We start from the raw sequence: 20,004 nt of genomic DNA on the forward strand, positions 1-20,004 counted from the left end.
GATAAGGACAGTCACTCCTGCCTTCATGCCCAAATGTTGCCTTTCCCAAGACCACTGTGGCCTGCCACACCCCCATCCTGTGCCTATAAAATCCTGAGACCCTAGCGGGCAAACACACAAGCAGCTGAATGTCGTGAAAAACACATTGGCAGAAGAAGACACAGCTGCTGGCTGTCAAGAGCATGCTGACAAAAGAGTATGCCAACAGGCGCCAGCAGGCCGGTAGGCCATAACCCACTGAACGAGGCAGTTTGGCCAGGGCAGTTAGAGGAGACCTGGGACCACTGAACGGCCCAATTCCAGGGGAAATTATCTCCCTTCTGGCTCCCCAATCAGCAGAGAGCTACTTCCACTGAGTTAAACTTTGCACTCGTTCTTCAAGTGCACATGTGATCCTATTCTTCCTGTACACCAAGGCAAAAACCCAGGATACAGAAAGCCCTCTGTCCTTGAGACAAAGTAGAGGGCCTAATTGAGCTGGTTAACACAAGTTGCCTATACACTGCAAACTAAAAGAGTACCCTGTAGCACATGCCCACTGGGGCTTCAGTTGTAAACATCCACCCCTACTCACTGCTGTCGGGTCAGAGCCCCACAGCCTGCCCATCTGTATGTTCTCCTAGAGGTTTAAGCAGCAGGTCACTGAAGAACCCACACCCCTATCACATGCCCTGCGAGGGGGACAAGGGAGCCTTTCCTGTTTCACTACTGGGCTACATCTGGGCTTGAATAATTATTGTTCAAATTGACACTTGGGAAAATAAAATCATTACTCTAACCATTCCCTTTAGGATAAATTACAAATTTTATTACATTTTTTCTATATAAAATTAGCCCTAACTACATTTTTAATTAAACCTATATTTTAAATATTTAGGAAATGGCATTTAATAATTATACATTGACATACAAGTTATTACTTCCTATATTAGGCACACTTTTATCCTTTCAATAGGTTAAGCGAAGTCTGTAATTGGTAGTCCAAAAAGATTTACAGCTGATGTGTAATTAATTGTATAGAGAGTTCATTGTGGAAAGAGACTTGCTTTTACCTGTCTCGATCTGAGTTCTTTCCTCTACATTTTTATCAACTTAATATGACCAAATATTTCTATTGCTATTATCTTATTTTAAGTGATCAGCACATCATTGAATTTATGCAAGTAAAATTGTCCATCTTTGCAGATGGCATAATCATATATCTAAAACACCCTGAAGACTCCACCAAAAAGCTGTGAGAACTAATACATGCATTAAGTAAAGTTGCAGTATACGAAATCAATACACAAAAATCAGTAGTATTTCAATACACCAATAATATTACTATTTGAAAAAAAATTCACTTAAAATAGTACAAAAAAATAAGATAAAATACCTAGAAATAAATGTAACCAAGGAGATGAAAGATCTCTACAACAAAAACTGTAAGACATTGATAGAACAAATCAAAGAGAATATAAATAAATGGTAAGATATCCTATGTTTATGGATTGAAAGAATTAATATTGCAAAAATGTCCATATTACCCAAAACAATCTACAGAGTCAATACAATCCCTATCAAAATACCAATGACATTCTTTACAGAAATAGAAAAAAAATCTTAAAATGTATATAAAATGCAAAATACCCCAGATAGCAAAAATAATCTTGAGCAAAAAAAAAAAAAAAATAGTTAGAGACATCATACCTGACTTTAAAATATACTACAAAGCTATAGTTACCAAAACAGCATGCTACTGACATAAAAACAGATGCATAGACCAATGGAATAGAATAGAGAATCCAAAAATAATTCCATGCATTTATAGCCGATTGATTTTCAAAAAAGGTGCCAAGAACACACATTGAGGAAAGAACGTCTCTTCAATAAATGATGCTGGGAAAACTGAATAATTATTTGTAGAAGAATGAAACGAGACCTCTATCTCTCACTGTATACAAAAATCAACTCAAGGTAGATTAATGACTTAAATGTCAGAAGTAAAACTATGAAACTACAAGAAGAAAACATAGGTGAATTGCTTCTTGAAATTTCAGCAAAATTTTTTTTTACTCAGATCTCAAAAGACCACATAACAAAAGCAAAAATAGACTAATGGGATTACGTCAAACTAACAAGCTTCTACACAATAAAGAAAACAATCAGTAGAGTGAGGAGACAACCTATAGAATGGGAGATAATATTTGCAAACTAGGCATCTGACAAGGATTTAAAATCCAGAATATATAAGAAACTAAAAAACTCAATAGCAAAAAACAAATACTCTGATATTAAAATAGGCAAAAGACCTGAATAGACATTTCCTAAAGGAAGACATACAAATGACCAATAGGTATATGAACAAATGCTCAACAGTACTAATGATCAGGGAAATGCAAATCAAAGCCACAACAAAACATCATTTCACATTAGTCAGAATGTCTACTATCAAAAAGACAAAAAATAACAAATGCTAACTAGGATGTGGACAAGGGGAAACTGTGTGTGTGTGTGTGTGTGTGTGTGTGTGTGTGTGTGTGTGTGTGAAGAGCATGCTTCATTGGAAAGCAGAGGGCTACACAGTGAGCAACAGATGAGGGCTGCCCAGTGGACATTTTATACATCATACTCCAAAAGACACACAGGGTTTTTTGCTAATAAAAATCAACTGGAAAATGGATTCCTCTGAGCAACTTCTCCAACCCCATCCCTTTTAGGGGTCAGGAAACCTACCAACTATTTTTCTGATGGCAACTGTGGTTTACTAGAGATAGAGCGCCTTAAGAGTGACCCTATTTTTTATAAAGAATATTTTCTTATGATTTTTTGAAGTCTTCATTTGTTACTTTCATTCTACTTTCTCTTAAGGTCATCAGATCAACCTTTTCTGTACAGATTGCCTTGATGTCAGCACCAGAGAGGTCATCTTTAGCCATAATCAAGTTGTCAAGGGTTACATCACTGGCCAAAATCATATTGTCCGTGTGAATCTGAAAAATGTACTTCTTTATCCTTTTATCAGGCAGGGGGAACTCAATCTTCCTGTCAGTGCAGCCTGGTCTGGTAAGTGTTGGATCCTAAGTTTCTATTTGGTTTGTGGCTACGATAACTTTAATACCTCCCCTTGAATCAGATCCATACAACTGGTTCAACAGTTCCAACATTGTTCACTAAATTTCTCCCTCACCACCAAAATTTGAGTCCTATTTTCTTCCCAATGGCATCAATTTCATCAATAAACATGATGAAAGGTGCATATTCTTCAGCAGCTCAAAACAATTCCCATGTGAGTTTGGGCCCATCACCAAGGTACTTCTGAATATGTTCAGAACTAACCACCCTCAAGAAAGTGGCTGAGGTTTGACATGCTACTGCTTTGGCTAACAAGGTTTTACCTGTGGCATACGGACCATAGAGAATGACCCCCTTATCTGGCTTTAAACCCATCTCTTCATAATATTCAGGATGAGTGAGAGGAAGCTCCACAGATCTCTTACTTAATTTCCTGGATTTGGTTGTCCAACCACCAATATTGGCATAGGTCTCCTGGGGACCATTTCCACCTTCATCACTGTGACTAGGGAATCTGTGTCATTCATCAGCACCCTTATCATGGTATTCAACTTGTGGTTGAGCAGGACCAAGAAGCCAGTTCCAGCAGATCCTTGTCTACAAATAAAAGAATGCCGACATAGAGTTCTGACCCCATATATCTAGACAGGATGGTGTGATTGCCATCACTGATCTCTTCCAAGGTTTCTAGTGTCATAGTGGTCCCCCTCAGGTCATCCACTTTTGCTTTTCTTCCTAACACTTTTCTTCTAATGCTTTTATCTGTTCCTGATTTCTAATGGGTTCTTCCTCCATGAAAAGAGTCTTTCATTCTCACTAATTTCAATAATTTTAACTGGCATTGATGTGAGGTACCACCAGTGGCAGTTTGCTGGCAGCATCTGGTCTCTTTGTTTTCTTCTTCTTTTCCCGCAGTGTAATTGGTACAAGAAGTTCATATCTCTTTTTCTCGTCCCTGTCATCCTTCTTGCCACCTCTAGGACCATAACCACCATTCTGACTTTGACCCATCTTGCCTTGGCAACTCGAGTTTCTGCTGCCAGAAGTACCTCCACCTGAAAGGAGAACTCCTACACACTGTTGGTGGGAATGTAAATTAGTACAGTCATTATGAAAACAGTGTGGATGTTCCTCAAAAAGTTAAAAATAGAATTACCATATGATTCAGTAATTCCATTATTGGGTATATATCCAAAAAAAGGAACTCAGTACGCCAAAAAGATATCTTTACTCCCATGCTTATTGCCGTGCAATTCACAAGAGCCAAGATATGAAAGCAACCTAGGTGTCCATCAATAGACGGATGGATAAAGAAAATGTGATATATCGGGGGTTGGGGGAAAGGGGGAGGGAGAGCATTAGGACAAATACCTAATGCATGCATGGCTTAAAGCCTAGATGACGGGTTGATAGGTGCAGCAAACCACCATGGCACATGTATACCTATGTAACAAACCTGAACATTCAGCACATATATCCCAGAACTTGAAGTAAAACAACAAAAAAAGAAAATGTTATATATATGATATACATGTACACACAATGGAATAATATTCAGTCACAAAACAAATGAGATGCTGTCATTTGCAATAACATGAATGAACCCAGAGGACATTGTGTTGTATGATCTAAACACAGAAAGACAAACACCAAACACCACAAAATCTTACTTGTGTGTGGAATTGAAAAAAAGTTGATTTCATAGAAATAGTACAATAGTTGCTACCAGGGGCTGGGGAAGGTAGTAGGGAAAGGGAACAAGGAGAGATTAGTCAACAGGTACAAAGTTACAATTAGGAAGAATTCGTTCTGGTGTTCGATTACCCAGTAGAGTGACTATAGCAAATAACAATATGATATATATTTTAAGATAGCCAGAAAAAGAGTCTGAATGTTATCACCACAAATAAATGATAAATGTTTAAAGTGATGGATATGATAATTACCCTAATGTGATCATTATATAATGTATTCATGCACTGAAACATTACATGTATCCTGTAAATATGTATAATTATTATGTGTCAGTTACAAATTCCAAAAATTAATACTAAAAAAAGGAATGGAGCTAAATCTTGGAACTAAAAAGATCAAGTCCAGTGTTGTGTAACTTATTAGGCTCTATCCTCTGTGTTATGATATTCACAAATACGATTTCAAGAAAATGGCATCACATGCAAAATGTATTTTTATTTGCTTTGAATTTTAGATCTATTTCTATTTTCTGCTAGTTTTGTGCTTTTTCATGCCAACCTTTCATGAATATTTCAGCATAATCTTTTGTTTGTTTCTAGAGAACTCCTGCTCATGAAAATCCCTTATCACCCCTCAGCCTCATCCCTGAGCATTTCTTAGGGCACAAAAGGATAACGTCAAGTAATGGAAGTGAGTTTTCATTCAACTCCTGCCTAAGCAAAGTGAGATAACAAGACAATTATACCTTGTAATATTAACTATTTAGATCACTTGCAAACGAGACCTACTTGGTTCAGATAACTCTGTTTTTTCCTACTGCCCACGGGATAATTATCTAACACCTATCTTGGCCCTAGATATTTAGACCTTTACCCAAAAAGCTTAGTGTATTGATTTTCTGGTGATTGCTATAACAAATTACTATAAACATGGTCACTTAAAACAACAGAAATCTATTCTCTCACTGTTTTGGAGGCCAGAAGTCTGAAATTAAAGTGTTGGCAGAACTGCACTACCCCTGGAGGATGTATGAGAGAATCCATTCCTTGCCTCTTTCAGCTTCTGGTGGTTTGCCATATTCCTTGATTTGTGTTCACATCACTCCAGTCTCTGCCTCAGAGTCACACTGCTTCCTTCCCTTGTGTGTTTCTTTTGTAAGGACCCTTGCCACTGAATTTAGAATCTATCTGGATAATCTAGCATCTCCTCACATCTTCATTTCAAAATCCTTAACTTAATTACAACTGCAAACACCCTTCATTTACACATTCCAGAAATTAAGACATGGACATATTTTGGACAAGGCCACCATTCAATCCACTAGACTTTGATTAAGTTTTACTCATGAGTTCCTCTTTAATTTTAATGCTAGATGAACATACTTTGTACCTGTATCATTTGTGGCATATGCAATTGCAAGAATTGTGATGTGGTTTGGCCATGTCCCCACCCAGATTGTAGCTCCTACAATCCCTGTGTGTCATGGGAGAGACCCAGTGGGAGGCAATCAAATCAGAGGGGTGGCTTTTCCCATGATGTTCTCTGAATAAGTCTCACGAGATTGCATGGTTTTATAAAGGGGAGTTCCACTACACATGCTGTCTGTCTTTTGCCTGACAGCATGTAAGATGTGCCTTTGCTCCCCTTCTCCCTTCCACCATGATTGTGAGGCCTCACCAGCCACGTGGAACTGTGAGTCAATTAAATCTCCTTCCTTTATAAATTACCCAGTCTCAGGTGTGTCTTTATTAGCAGTATGAGAACAGACTAATGCAAATTGTTTTATTTTTCAACTCTAATTAGAAAAGAGGCATGTATAACAAGTATCAGTCAAGTAAATAATTGAGACTGCATAGAATAAACCTTCAGGCACTGCAATAACACTCTGAATGTTATTTTATACAGAAAGTCTTGAGCAACTAAAATTAACACATTCTCAACGTACAAAAATCTACAAAGGAACATATAGATGAAATGATTCATACACTTCCATTTATATTAACAGAATAATTTTTCTATTTTTATTTATATTGGGTCACTTTATTCTGTAGTTAGATCATATCAGTTTCTTCCATTCCTTCTTCAAATAGTAGTAAATGCTGCTCGGTTCAAACCTTCTCTTTTCATATTCCTTATCTCTGTTAATGACATCATCATCCATTAAAAGCTCGAAATGTGCCATTGCATTCTTCTCCTTCTTTCACCTGTTCCACAGCCAGTCACTGATAAAGTCCTATGGATCTTACCTTCTAAATAACTTTTAATGCATTAATTCTCTCCATCTGTCTTCCCTATTTCCTCCATTGCCTTGGTTCAGACATTTATCAACTCTTAGTTGATCAATGTAAATAGGAATGTAATATTCCTAGTTCCCATAAGGCCCCATGACTTTCTGCACACTGCCTTTGATTACTGGTCCCTTTCCAAAACACAAACCCACTCACTTCATTCCCTGACTTAGAAAACTCCTAGCGCTCCAAGCTTACACGCTAAAGTCTGAATTATTCTTTATGACATACGAAATTATCTATAATCTCTTCCAATAACCTCCAACTCCCTCCCCATTCTGGCAAAATTTAAGTTTACACTATTCTTTAAGAATTTTCTAATTATTTTGCTCTAGAGTTTTTTATTAGGAAAGCTCAGCATTAACTACCCTTAATCCTTGTTTAATGACACATTCCTGTTTATCTTTCAATAAACAATTCAAATGTCTCTCATTCTGTGACATCTGCCTCCAAAAGTTTTTATTGATCACAGTGATATTTTTACATATAAAACATAGGATTGGCCAGGTGCGGTGTCTCATGCCTGTAATCCCAGCACTTTGCCAGGCCAGGTGGGCGGATCACGAGGTCAAGAGATCGAGACCATCCTGGCTAACATGGTGAAACCCCTCTCTACTAAACATACAAAAAATAGCCCAGCATGGTGGCGGGTGCCTGTAGTCCCAGCTACTTGGGAGGCTGAGGCAGGAGAATGGTGTGAACCCGGGAGGTGGAGCTTGCAGTGAGCCGAGATCAGGCCACTGCACTCCAGCCTGGGTGACAGAGCAAGACTCCATCTCAAAAAAATAAAATAAAATAAAATAAGATTAACATTTATATATTACTCACCTGTAAGGCCTATTGTTAAAATGTTGAAATAGTTTCATTCTGCCTTTATTATTAGGCAGAGTCCTAAACTATCTTCCCAATGATCGCGGCTGCCAAGGTCCTTCTCTGGAACCTCAAATCCCCCCATCATCAAACACTAAAAGAGAAATACCTGATTCTCCAAGGAGGCTGCAGGAATTTGTTGCAATACTATGGCTAACAATGATTCCGATTTGTCAATGCCTGTATGTTGTTATAATTTTTAAGATTTGTAAATATTACCTCTGACTAAGAAGGAAATCAGAGAGTTAATACTCTCTCAATTTTATAATTTAAAGCATCTCCCATGAATAGAAACGATTCAATTATGCTAGAAACTCAGGAGTTAATCATATGCCCTTAAAGGATCTATAATTAGCAAGAAAAATAATATAGTTATGCACATAAACTAATATATCATATAATATAACTGAGTCATGCATAGTGCAAAGAACCATGTGTTACAGAACAGGAAGCAATCACTGCTGGCCAGATGAAATAGAAATGAAACCTGACAAATGCACACAATTTTAGTAAAGGTAGAAAGGTACATCAGAAAGGCAATTCCCAGATAAGTTGAATACTTGGTGCAAACAATGACTAAGATAATAGTGATAGAGGCAAGAGACAGACAAGTGCTGTCCGGGTCATTGTGCACAGGGGGTTTCCCTAAACGTGCCTACGGTGAAAAATCCCATTCCTTAACACATGCGCAGTAAGGGAAATAAAGCAATGTGGAGTGGCTCAGACTAGGGGCCCACATGTGCACTGGAAGAATGGGGTGGAGCCGCGAGGAATTGGTGCCTTATGCAGGGGAGGAGCCGAGCCTCTTCAGCCCATGTTGGGTGGCCTGATATTCAATTTTTGTGAGGTAGAAAACCCGCGTCCAGGACCCCTCTTTTTGTTGAGAGCTTTCCTTTTGCTTAATAAATTCCACCCTCCTCGCCTTTCAGTGTGTCTGCGTCCCGCACTTTTCCTGGTCATGAGACAAGAAAGAACCTGGATTTTAGCTGAACTAAGAAGAAAAACATCCTGCATCAATAGTATGTGCACAATGATAGTGGTTAAATCAGTTTGACCCAAACATTTGATGTACATAAGTAAACAGGAAAAATTAAGCCAATAAATATATGATGCAAAGCATGACAAGGAAGACTAAGGAGGGGGCGTTTGTTCAATGGGACGTGGTGTTTTTTTGTTTGTTTGTTTGTTTTTTGTTGTTTTGCAATATTATTTAAAATTGTAGAAAAAACAAGAGTAGTTAATTGTCTATTAATAAAGCAGTGGTTAAAACAGTTATGATACATTCATATGATGGAATTTTTAAAAAATGGGGTAGGTCCATGTTTATTGACAGAAACCACTAAGACAAACTAACTTATAAAAGCAAGTCAGAGTCAGTGCACTGTCTCTCTCTAGCTCTGTTTCTCTCCCTCTGCCTTCTTTCAATAAAAAACAGTATCTGTAACTCATTTGAAGAATTTTGAAAGCTAATAAAAAGAAAACTATAGCCACCATTTAATAGGATTTTACAAATCCTATTACACTTCATAAGAATGTTATTTAACTTTGTTTAACACATTGCAGATATTTAAGCATAGGAATAATATGATATAAACTATTTTTTGGAGAGAATTATTTTTAATCCTTAAGACATGGAAGAAGTTTCAAAATTTGAGAAGTGTTTATTTTTTATTAACTTTAGTATTATTGTATTAGAGTGTAATTCTTTTATTTTAATTTTTACAGAAAAAGTTGGAGTTTTTTCCACTGATGTTGATTTTCGAAGACAGAAACCAAATTTGTAAGTGTGGATGTAGTTGTTTCCTGGTTACTCAAAAATGATTCAGTGGCTTTCTCTTAAACTGTTCTAAACAACACACAATTACTCTGCTTTGCCATCCTTTGTTCCCCAGAGGGAACAACTCTTCAAAACCTGAATGCAAAGAATGTGCTAAATAAACCTCCAGTGATCAAATAAGGCATCTCTGCAAGAAACATTTGAAAATAAAAATATTCTTCTGTGTTATCTATGCCACAAATTGGGCTGTTTCTTTAATGCATGCCTGTGGACTTCATTTAAAAGAATATATGATTCCACAAAAAAGATTTGAGGGGGAGTTTTATGGGTGAAAAAGAAATTAACTTCATCGTCCCCTTCTCCACTAATAACATTTATTGGATGAAAAAGGGAGAAGGAGGTATCTTTTGATGTCAAGATCTATACAGAATTACTTGGTGCATTTTGTTGTTTTATTCAAGACTATTTTCAATATAATTTTTTTCCCTTTGCCTCAAAGTTCTTGCCAATTGCTGCTACCTGTTAAAGCAAGTGGGGACTGCTACTGAGTGATTTGTACCAGCCTGTAGACTTAGAGAGTACTTCAAAAGCATACCAACTTGGTACACTGAAAAGATTTTTTATGAAAATATTCTATTTTTTGACTTTGAGTTTGAACAAGAAACCAAAGGAAATTAAACTCATTAAGGTCCTGGAAAACTTTCAATTTAACATTTCATCACTTAAAAGAAATAAAGCCAATTCTTTTTTCTTATGTGGTCATTTAGGAAATAATGAAATTAGAATAATGAGAAAGATATGCTCATATATTCTCAAAACAGCAGGCTGTGTTCAATGTCATGATTGAATTACTCCTATATTATTTTGTGGAATCTCAAAAGACTAACCTGGCATATTAAAAAATAAAAGAAAAATTTACCTTTGGGTTAAACATAACAATGTATATTATATGTCTGATTACATTAGTTACACAAGACAGACATATATGACACAATATATATGACACAAATATACATATATTTATATACACAGATACATCTGATGATTTATTAAAACAATGATTGGTTTATATAAGCTAAAATGTTCTAATGCTACCAAATTACTGAATTTGCTTTAGAAACTTATTTTCATGTAATCTATAATGTTCAAACTCTTAACATTTATAAAATATGCGGCTCTCCTTGTAGGAGGTGCCATGATAAAAGCAGATCATTTGAAAAAACAAGTTGTCAATTCCTTGTTGATGCTATCAAATGTTACAACATTAAATATGTGACCAGAAGTTAAGTCTTCATACCCGCCCCCCCAATATTTTGCTTTTATTTTTTCAACTTTTACTTTAGATTCAGGGGGTATATGTGCAGGTTTGTTACCTGCATACATCACATGATGCTGAGGTTTGGGATACAAATTATTCCATCACGTAGGTACTGAGCATAGTATCCAACAGTCAGTTTTTCAACTTGTGCCCCAACTCCTTTCCCTCTCTAGTAGTTCCCAGTATCTATTATTGCCATCTTTATGTCCATGAGTACCCGATGTTTATTTCTCACTTATTAGTGAGAACATGCAGTATTTAGTTTTCTGTTCCTGTATCACTTCACTTAGGATAGTGGCTTCTAGTGTATCCATGTTGCTGGGAAGGACATGATTTGGTTATTTTTTGTGAATCCAGAGTATTCCATGGTGTACAGATACCACATTTTCTTTCTGCAATCCACCACTGATGGGCACCTGGGATGATTCCATTTCTTTACCATTGTGAATAGTGCTGTGATGGACATGCAAGTGCACATGTCTCTTTGGTAGAATGTTATGCTTTCTTTTGGCTATATAGCCAGTAATGGGATTGCTGGATTAAATGGTTGTCCTAAGTTCTTTGAGAAGTCCTCAAACTGCTGTCCACAATGCATGAATTTACATTTCCAGCAACAGTGTATAAGTGTTCCCTTTTATCTGCAGCCTTGCCAACATCTGTTGTTTTCTGACATTTTAATGATAGCCATTCTGACTGGTGTGAGATAGTGTCTCCCTGAGATTTCAATTTACATTTCTCTGATTAGTGATGTGCCGTATTTTTCATGGGTTTGTTAGCCAATTGTATGTCTTATTGTTAAAAATGTTATTTCATGTCTTCTGCCCAGTTTTTAATGAGGTTGTTTGTTTTTTGCTAGTTCATTATGTTCCTTATAGATTCTAGCTATCAGACCTCTCTGGGATGCATAGTTTGCAAATATTTTCTCCTATTCTCTAGGTTGTCCATTTACTCTTTTGACAGTTTCTTTTGCTATGCAGTTCTTTAATTAGGTCCCACTTGTTAATTTTTGTTTTTGTTACAGCTGCTTTTGAGGACTTAATCAGAAATTCTTTGCAAAGGTTGATGTCCAGAATGGTGTTTCCTAGGTTTTCTCCTAGGATTCATATAGTTTGAAGTCCTACCTTTAAATTTTTAATCTATCTTGAGTTAATTTTTATATATGGTGAAATGTAGGGGTCCAGTTTCATTCTTCTACATATGGCTAGTCAGCTTTCCTAGCACCATTTATTGAGTAGGGAGTCCTTTCTGCATTGCTTATTTTTGTCAACTTTGTGGAAGATCAGAAGACCTTAGATGTGCAGCTTTATTTCTGGGCTGCCTATTCTGTTCCATGTGTCAGTTTTTAAACCAGTATCATTCTTTTTTTTTTTGAGACAGAGTCTCGCACTGTCACCCAGGCTGGTGTGCAGTGGCGTGATCTTGGCTCACTACAAGCTCTACCACCCTGGTTCACACCATTCTCTTGCCTCAGCCTCACGAGTAGCTGGGACTACAGGCACCTGCCACCACACCAGCCTGATTTTTTGTATTTCTTTTAGTAGAGACGGGGTTTCACCATGTTGGCCAGGATGATCTCGATCTGACCTTGTGATCCGCCCGGCTTGTCCTCCCAAAGTACTGGGATTACAGGCATGAGTCACCGCGCCCTGCCTCTGACTTCATTCTTTTTCTTAGAATTGCTTTGGTCATTTGGGCTCCTTTTTGGTTCCATGGGCATTTTAGAATAGTTTTTCCAATTCTGTGAAAAATGTCATTGGTACTTTGGTAGAAATAATGTTGAATCTATAGATTGCTTTCAACAGTATGGTCATTTTAATGATATTGATGTTCCAATCCACAAGCATGGAATGTTTTTCTATGTATTTGTGTCATTTATGATTTCTTTTAGCAGTGTTTTGTAGTTCTCCTTGTAGAGGTGTTTCAATTCCTTGGTTAGATATATTCCTAGGTATTTTACGTTTTTGTGCTATTGTAAATGGGATTGCATTCTTGATTTGGCTTGAATATTATTGACGCATTGAAACGCTGATTTTTGTACATTGAGTTTGTTTCTTGAAACTTTGCCAAAGTATTTGTCAGTTCCAGGAGCCTTTGGGCAGAGTCTGTACGTTTCTGTAGGTATAGAATCATATTGCCTATGAACACAGTTTGACTTCTTCTTTCTCTAGATGGATGTATTTTATTACTTTATCTTGCCTGATTTATCTGGCTGTTCCTTCCAGAAATATGTTGAATAAGAGTAATGAAAATGGCCATCCTTTCCTTATTCCAGTTCTCAAGGGAAATGCTTCCAATTTTTGCCTGTTCAGTGTGACGTTGGCTGTTCGTCATAGGTGACTCTTACTATTTTGAGATATTTTCTTTCAATGCCTAGTTTGTTGATGGTTTTTAATCATGAAGGGATGTTGGATTTTATCAAAAGCTTTCTTTGCATCTATTGAGATGTTCGTATGATTTTTCTTCCCAAAACCATTTTTGAAAGAGATAAATTAAAATATAGAGGTAAGGTGCATTATGTGGGGAGTTCCATTTAATTTAGTTTGATTCTTTTCTAAGAAAACATTCACTGCATACAAATATCAGGTATTAGTAAGTGTTAGGTAGTACATATATAAAGAGACATTTACTTCCCTCGATAGTCATGGCATAACTGATTAGCTGGTAGTAAATGGACAATACTGAGCTAAATGTAAACTGATATCGTTAAAACTCTCACAACACTATTTGTCAAAATAATATTCTTGGATGAAATCCATCACAGTAGTTTTGGGTTCTTAAGTATGACATTTCCTGGGCTCTATATCGGACTTCATGAGTAAGAATCCCTGCTGGTGGGATCCAAGATATTGCTATTTAAATGTGCTTTCTGGACAATTCTTATGTAAACCTAATAGTGTGTGGTCACATAGGCAAGTTACTAACTCCCCTGAGACTCTGTTTCCTAGAGAATAAAATCAAATAAAATAAATAATAGTCCTTACTTTAGAGAGCTGTTATAAGGATTCAAGAGTTAATATTTGTAAGAGACTTAGAGCAATGTCTGATATATATATATATGTATATATATATAATCATAACTTAAGTGTTACATTTGTCACAATATAGTAAAAACCCCAAATCACATCAACATGTAGGTAGATATTTCATTAGATTTTCTATTCTCAGCAATTACCCGCATATACACACAATCACAAAAAGATTGACACAAACAGACACAAACAGACACAGATTGACTAACATGGAAAAAGAGTCTCTTCTTTTGATTTTTAGTGTAATGTGGCCAAATTTCTTCAAAGCTTATTTAAATATTTTTCTTTTAATACTTTAATTTAACTTGATGTTCAAGGAGCATGTGCAATGTTTACCTTTCTGTAGTCTGTATAGAGACTATACAGAAGTGTGGAGTTACCAACAGTCCTCTTATAATCTATTACATAGTGGCCTCTCTAGCCCCATCCTGTGTCACTTGCCCCCTCTTGGCCAGGCAGGCCTATTGAACCACCTGAAAACTCATCTGTACTGTATTCTTGCACCTCTACATCATTGAACTGCCTCTATCTATAAAGTCCCTCCCCTACTAAAACTCCTCTCACTGTCACTTTAAATTCTGATCAGTTAAAAAGATCAGCCTGATCTTTACAAACTGATCTTTGAATTCACGATTATTTACATAGGGGTCTTCCTCTTTTGTCAGTGAATTCCTAGCAGTAGGAATGCTACCTGGTGTGTGCTTTACCAATGTTGATTGAATTAATAACAATGCAAACCATACAAACATTTTAAATGCTTACTAAAAAGTGTGAACATGTTCTTTTACTAAAATATAACATTTTAATATCAGAAATTGGGTAGAAAAATAAGAACAACTTCCAGGGTGACTCTTACAGAGGTACAGAAATGTCTGAAAAAGGAATATGATGCACATAACTAGAAAGGTAAAGACAGAGGTGGGTGGCATATCAGATAAATTGGGCTTATAAACCAATAGAGCCTTAATGAATAACTACTGCACACAATGCATGGCTGCTTTCACAACCAGAATTATAACACTGTATCCTATTGCCTTGATTAAAATATACAAGTTATTTAAAACTAAAATAGCTTAATTATTTAGTAAAGGCATAATAAATTAAATAACACCTATCCTCACATGACAGATACTAGACAAGCTTGTGTTGCAGTGTGCACATTTCTGTTGTCTTAATTAGACAGTATGTGATTTATCAGGAAGCATGTTCAGTGTTACGAATAGCACCTCATCTACTGTGCATTTCATCTGCCATTCATCCATTATTTTTTGGTGACAGCACAATATCTACCTATGATAATTGCATGCTGGTAATTTATTTTTAATATCTTTCAGCTGGTTTGGCTGGAACTTAAAAATAGATAATAACAGCATTGAGCCTTACAACAATATAATTTCTCCCTCTTTATTAGGCACAAAATGACTACCTTCTGTGACATAGAAAAATAGTTAAAAGAATTTTCTAAGAGTCTTGAACATATTAGAAAAAGTCATTCAACAAATCATTACATTGTGAGTGCTAAATCTGTCATCTAATTGTTTAATGAATGTGTAACTTATTATTTCATCCTTCTATCATTTTAATCCTTTTTTCAAGTAAATAAAATATTAAGTAGGATTAATTTTCTAAAAAACTGAAATTAATGACTTTTAACTCTCCTAGGTCTTTTAACCATTTTGGTAGTTTTTCTAATACTGTCTATAATGGCTAGGGCTAATCAGAAGGAAAAAGTAGTAAAATAAGTAGAAATTGTTAGGTTCAACTATTACAAATATTTGTAAGTGAAGCCAGGATGTAATACTTGGGGATTATTTTGTGTGTACTGTGAATAAAAGTGAAACATGTTAAATCAGAAGTGTATGTATTGATCTGCTAGGTATAGCAACATAATAGTAAGCACTCTGCATCCTTTTTACCTATGTCCTTGAAACAAAATGTGACTGTGGCCAAATGCAATGACAGCTTGAGGATTTTGCTGCTGCCAACATCTGAGATTGACACTACTTCAGAAGATGGGTCCAATTTTGAACAGTGATAGCTCTTTGGTAAGAGAAATGGCAAATAAATTGATTTGTCCAGTCCTTTCTCTCAGTAGGATGGAAAAGTGTTTTTTCTTTCTTTCTTTCTTTCTCTTTCTTTCTCTTTCTTTCTTTCTTTCTTTCTTTCTTTCTTTCTTTCTTTCTCTTTTCTCTTTCTTTCTCTTTCTTTCTTTTTCTTTCTTCTTTATTTCTCTCTCTCTCTCTTTCTTTCTTTCTTTCTTCTTTCTTTTTTTTATTATACTATAAGTTCTGGGATACATGTGCAAAACATGCGGGTTTGTTACATGTGTACATGTGTATACATTTGCCATAGTGGATTGCTGCATCCATCAACCCATCATATACATTAGGTATTTCTCCTAATGCTCTCCCTCCCCTAGTCCCCCACCCAAAACAGGTCCAATGTCTGATGCTCCTCTCTCTGTGCCCATATGTTCTCATTGTTCAACTCCCACTTACGAGTGGGAACATGAGGTGTTTGGTTTTCTGTTCCTGTGTCAGTTTGCTGAGAATGATGGTTTCCAGCTTCATCCATGTCCCTGTAAAGGGCGTGAACTCATTCTTTGTTATGGCTGCATAGTATTCCATGGTGTATATGTGCCACATTTTCTTTATCCAGTCTAACCCTTATGGGCATTTGGATTGGCTCCAAATCTTTGTATTGTGAATAGTGCTGCAATAAACATACATGTGCATGTGTCTTCAGTGGAATGATTTATAATCCTTTGGGTATATTCCCAGTAATGGGATGGCTGGATCAAATGGTATTTCTAGTTCTAGATCCTTGAAGAATTGCCACACTGTCTTCCACAACAGTTGAACTAATTTACACTCCCACTAACAGTGTAAAAGTGTTCCTATTTCTCCACATCCTCTCCAGCATCTGTTGTTTCCTGACTTTTTAATGATTGCCATTCTAACTGGCATGAGATGTTATCTCATTGTGTTTTTGATTTGCATTTCTCTGATGATCAGTGATGATGAGCTTATTTTCATATGTTTGTTGGCCGCATAAATGTCTTCTTTTGAAAAGTGTCTGTTCATATCCTTTGCCCACTTTTTGATGGGGTTGTTTTTTTCTCGTAAATTTGTTTAAGTTCCTTGTAGATTCTGGATATTATCCCTTTGTCAAATGGATAGATTGCAAAAAGTGTTTCCCATTCTGTAGGATGCCTGTTCACTCTGATGATAGTTTCTTTTGCCTTGTGGAAGCTCTTTAGTTTAATCAGATCCCATCTGTCAATTTTGGCTTTTGTTGCAATTGCTTTTGGTATTTTAGTCATGAATTATTTGCCCATGCCTATGTCCTGAACGGCATTGCCTATGTTTTCTTCTAGGGATTTTGTGGTTTTAGGTCTTATGTTTAAATTTTTAATCCATCTTGAGTCAATTTTTGTACAAGGTGTAAGTGAGGGGTCCAGTTTCAGTTTTCTGCATATGGCTAGCCAGTTTTCCCAAAACCCTTTATTAAATAGGGAATCCTTTCCCTATTGCTTGTTTTTGTCAGGTTTGTCAAAGATCAGATGGCTGTAGATGTGTGGTGTGATTTTGGAAGCCTCTGTTCTGTTCCATTGGTCTATATATCTGTTTTGGCACCAGTACCATGCTGTTTTGGTTACTGCAGCCTTGCATAGCTTGAAGTCAGGTAGTGTGATGTCTCCAGCTTTGTTCTTTTTGCTTATGATTGTCTTCAGTATGTGGGCTCTTTTATTGGTTCCATAAGAAATTTATAATAGGTTTTTTTTTCCTCTAATTTGGGCAAGAAAGTCAATGGTAGCTTGATGGGAATAGCTTTGAGTCTATAAATTACTTTGGGCAGTATGGCCATTTTCACAATATTGATTCTTCCTATCTATGAGCATGGAATGTTCTTCCATTTGTTTGTGTTCTCTCCTATCTCCCTGAGCAGTGGTTTGTAGTTCTCTTGAAGAGGTCCTTCACTTGCCTTGTAAGTTGTATTCCTAGGTATTTCATTCTCTTTGTAGCAATTGTGAATGGGATTTTGCTTATCATTTGGCTCTCTATTATTGGTGTATAGAAACGCTTTTGATTTTTGCACCTTGATTTTGTATCCTGAGACTTTACTGAAGTTGGTTATCAGCTTAAGAAGTTTTTGAGCTGAGAGGATGGTGTTTTCTTTTTTCTTCTTTTTTTTTTTTTTGAGACAGAGTCTCGCTCTGTTGCCCAGGCTGGAGTGCAGTGGCGTGATCTCAGCTCACTGCAAGCTCCGTCTCCCGGGTTCACGCCATTCTCCTGCCTCAGCCTCCCTTGTAGCTGGGACTACAGGCGCCTGCCACCTCGCCCGGCTAGTTTTTCATATTTTTTAGTAGAAACGGGGTTTCACCGTGTTCGCCAGGATGGTCTCGATCTCGTGACCACGTGAAGAGGATGGGGTTTTCTACATGTACAATCATGTCATCTACAAACAGAGACATTCTGACTTCCTCTCTTCCTAGTGGAATAGCCTTTATTTCTTTCTCTTGCCTGATTGCCCTGGCCAGAATTTCCAATACTGTGTTGAACAGGAGTGGTGAGAGAGGGCATCCTTGTCTTTTCCTGGTTTTCAAAGGGAATGGTTCCAGTTTTTTTGCCCATTCAGTATTATATTGCCTGTGGGTTTATCATAAATAGCTCTTATTATTTTGAAATATGTTCCATCAATACCTAGTTTATACAGTGTTTTTAGCATGAAGGGATGTTGAATTTTATCAAAGGCCTTTTCTGCCTCTATTGAGATAATCATGTGGTTTTTGTCATTGATTCTGTTTACGTGATGGATTACATTTATTGGTTTGTGTATGTTGAACCAGCCTTGCATCCTAGAGATGAAGCCAACATGATCATGCTGGATAAGCTTTTTAATGTTCTGCTGGATTCAGTTTCCCAGTATTTTCTTGAGGAATTTTGCATTGATGTTTATCAGGGATATTGGCCTGAAATTTTCTCTTTTTTTTTCTGTCTCTGCTGGGTTTTGGTATCAGGATGATGCTGGCCTCATAAAATGAGTTAAGAAGTCCCTCTTTTTCTATTGTTAGGAATAGTTTCAGAAGGAATGATACCAGCTGCTCTTTGTACCTCTGGTAGAATTCAGTCGTGAATACACCTGGTCCTGGGCTTTTTTTAGTTGGGTAGTCTATTTAGGGATTCAACTTCTTCCTGGTTTAGTCTTCGGAGGGTGTATGTGTCCAGATTTATCCATTTTTTTCTAAGTTTTCTAGTTTATTTGCACAGAGGTGTTGAGAGTATTCTCTGATGGTAGTGTGTATTTCTGTGGGATAAGGGATGTTCTCCCTTTCATCATTTTTATTGTGTTTATTTAATTCTTCTCTCTTTTCTTCTTTAATAATCTGGCTAGCAGTCTACCTATTTTGTTAATGGTTTCTAAAAACCAGCTCCTGGATTCATTGACTTTTTGAAGAGTTTTTCGTGTCTCTATCTCCTTCAGTTCTGCTCTGATCTTAGTTATTCCTTGTTTTCTAACAGCTTTTGAATTTGTTTGCTTTCTTTTGTAGTTTAAGTGTGATGTTACGGTGTTGATTTTAGATCTTTCCCACTTTCTCCTGTGGGCATTTAGTGTTCTAAATTTCCCTCTAAACACTGCTTTAGCTGTGTCCCACATATTCTGGTATGTTGTATCTTTGTTCTCATTGGTTTCAAATATATCTGCCTTAATTTCGTCATTTACCCAGTAGTCATTCAGGAGCAAGTTGTTCAGTTTCCACATAGTTGTGTGGTTTTGAGTGAGTTTCTTAATCCCAAGTTCTAATTTGATTGCACTGTGGTCTAAGAGAATATTTGTTATGATTTCCATTCTTTTGCATTTGCAGAGGAGTGTTTTACTTCCAATTATGTGGTTGATTTTAGAATAAGTGCTATGAGGTGCTGAGAAGAATGTATATTCTGTTAATTTGGGGTGGAGATTTCTGTAGATGTC

General features: G+C 36.6%; 1 pseudogene; it reads right to left on the bottom strand.

Annotated features, from left to right (window-relative positions):
• Positions 1–2,774: 2,774 nt before the first annotated feature.
• Positions 2,775–4,065, bottom strand: LOC105501593 (annotated as a pseudogene).
• Between the last annotated feature and the right edge of the window lie 15,939 nt (positions 4,066–20,004).

The sequence above is a fragment of the Colobus angolensis genome, unplaced genomic scaffold (assembly GCF_000951035.1).
Source record: "Colobus angolensis palliatus isolate OR3802 unplaced genomic scaffold, Cang.pa_1.0 Scaffold73, whole genome shotgun sequence".
NCBI classification, from domain to species: Eukaryota; Metazoa; Chordata; class Mammalia; order Primates; family Cercopithecidae; genus Colobus; species Colobus angolensis.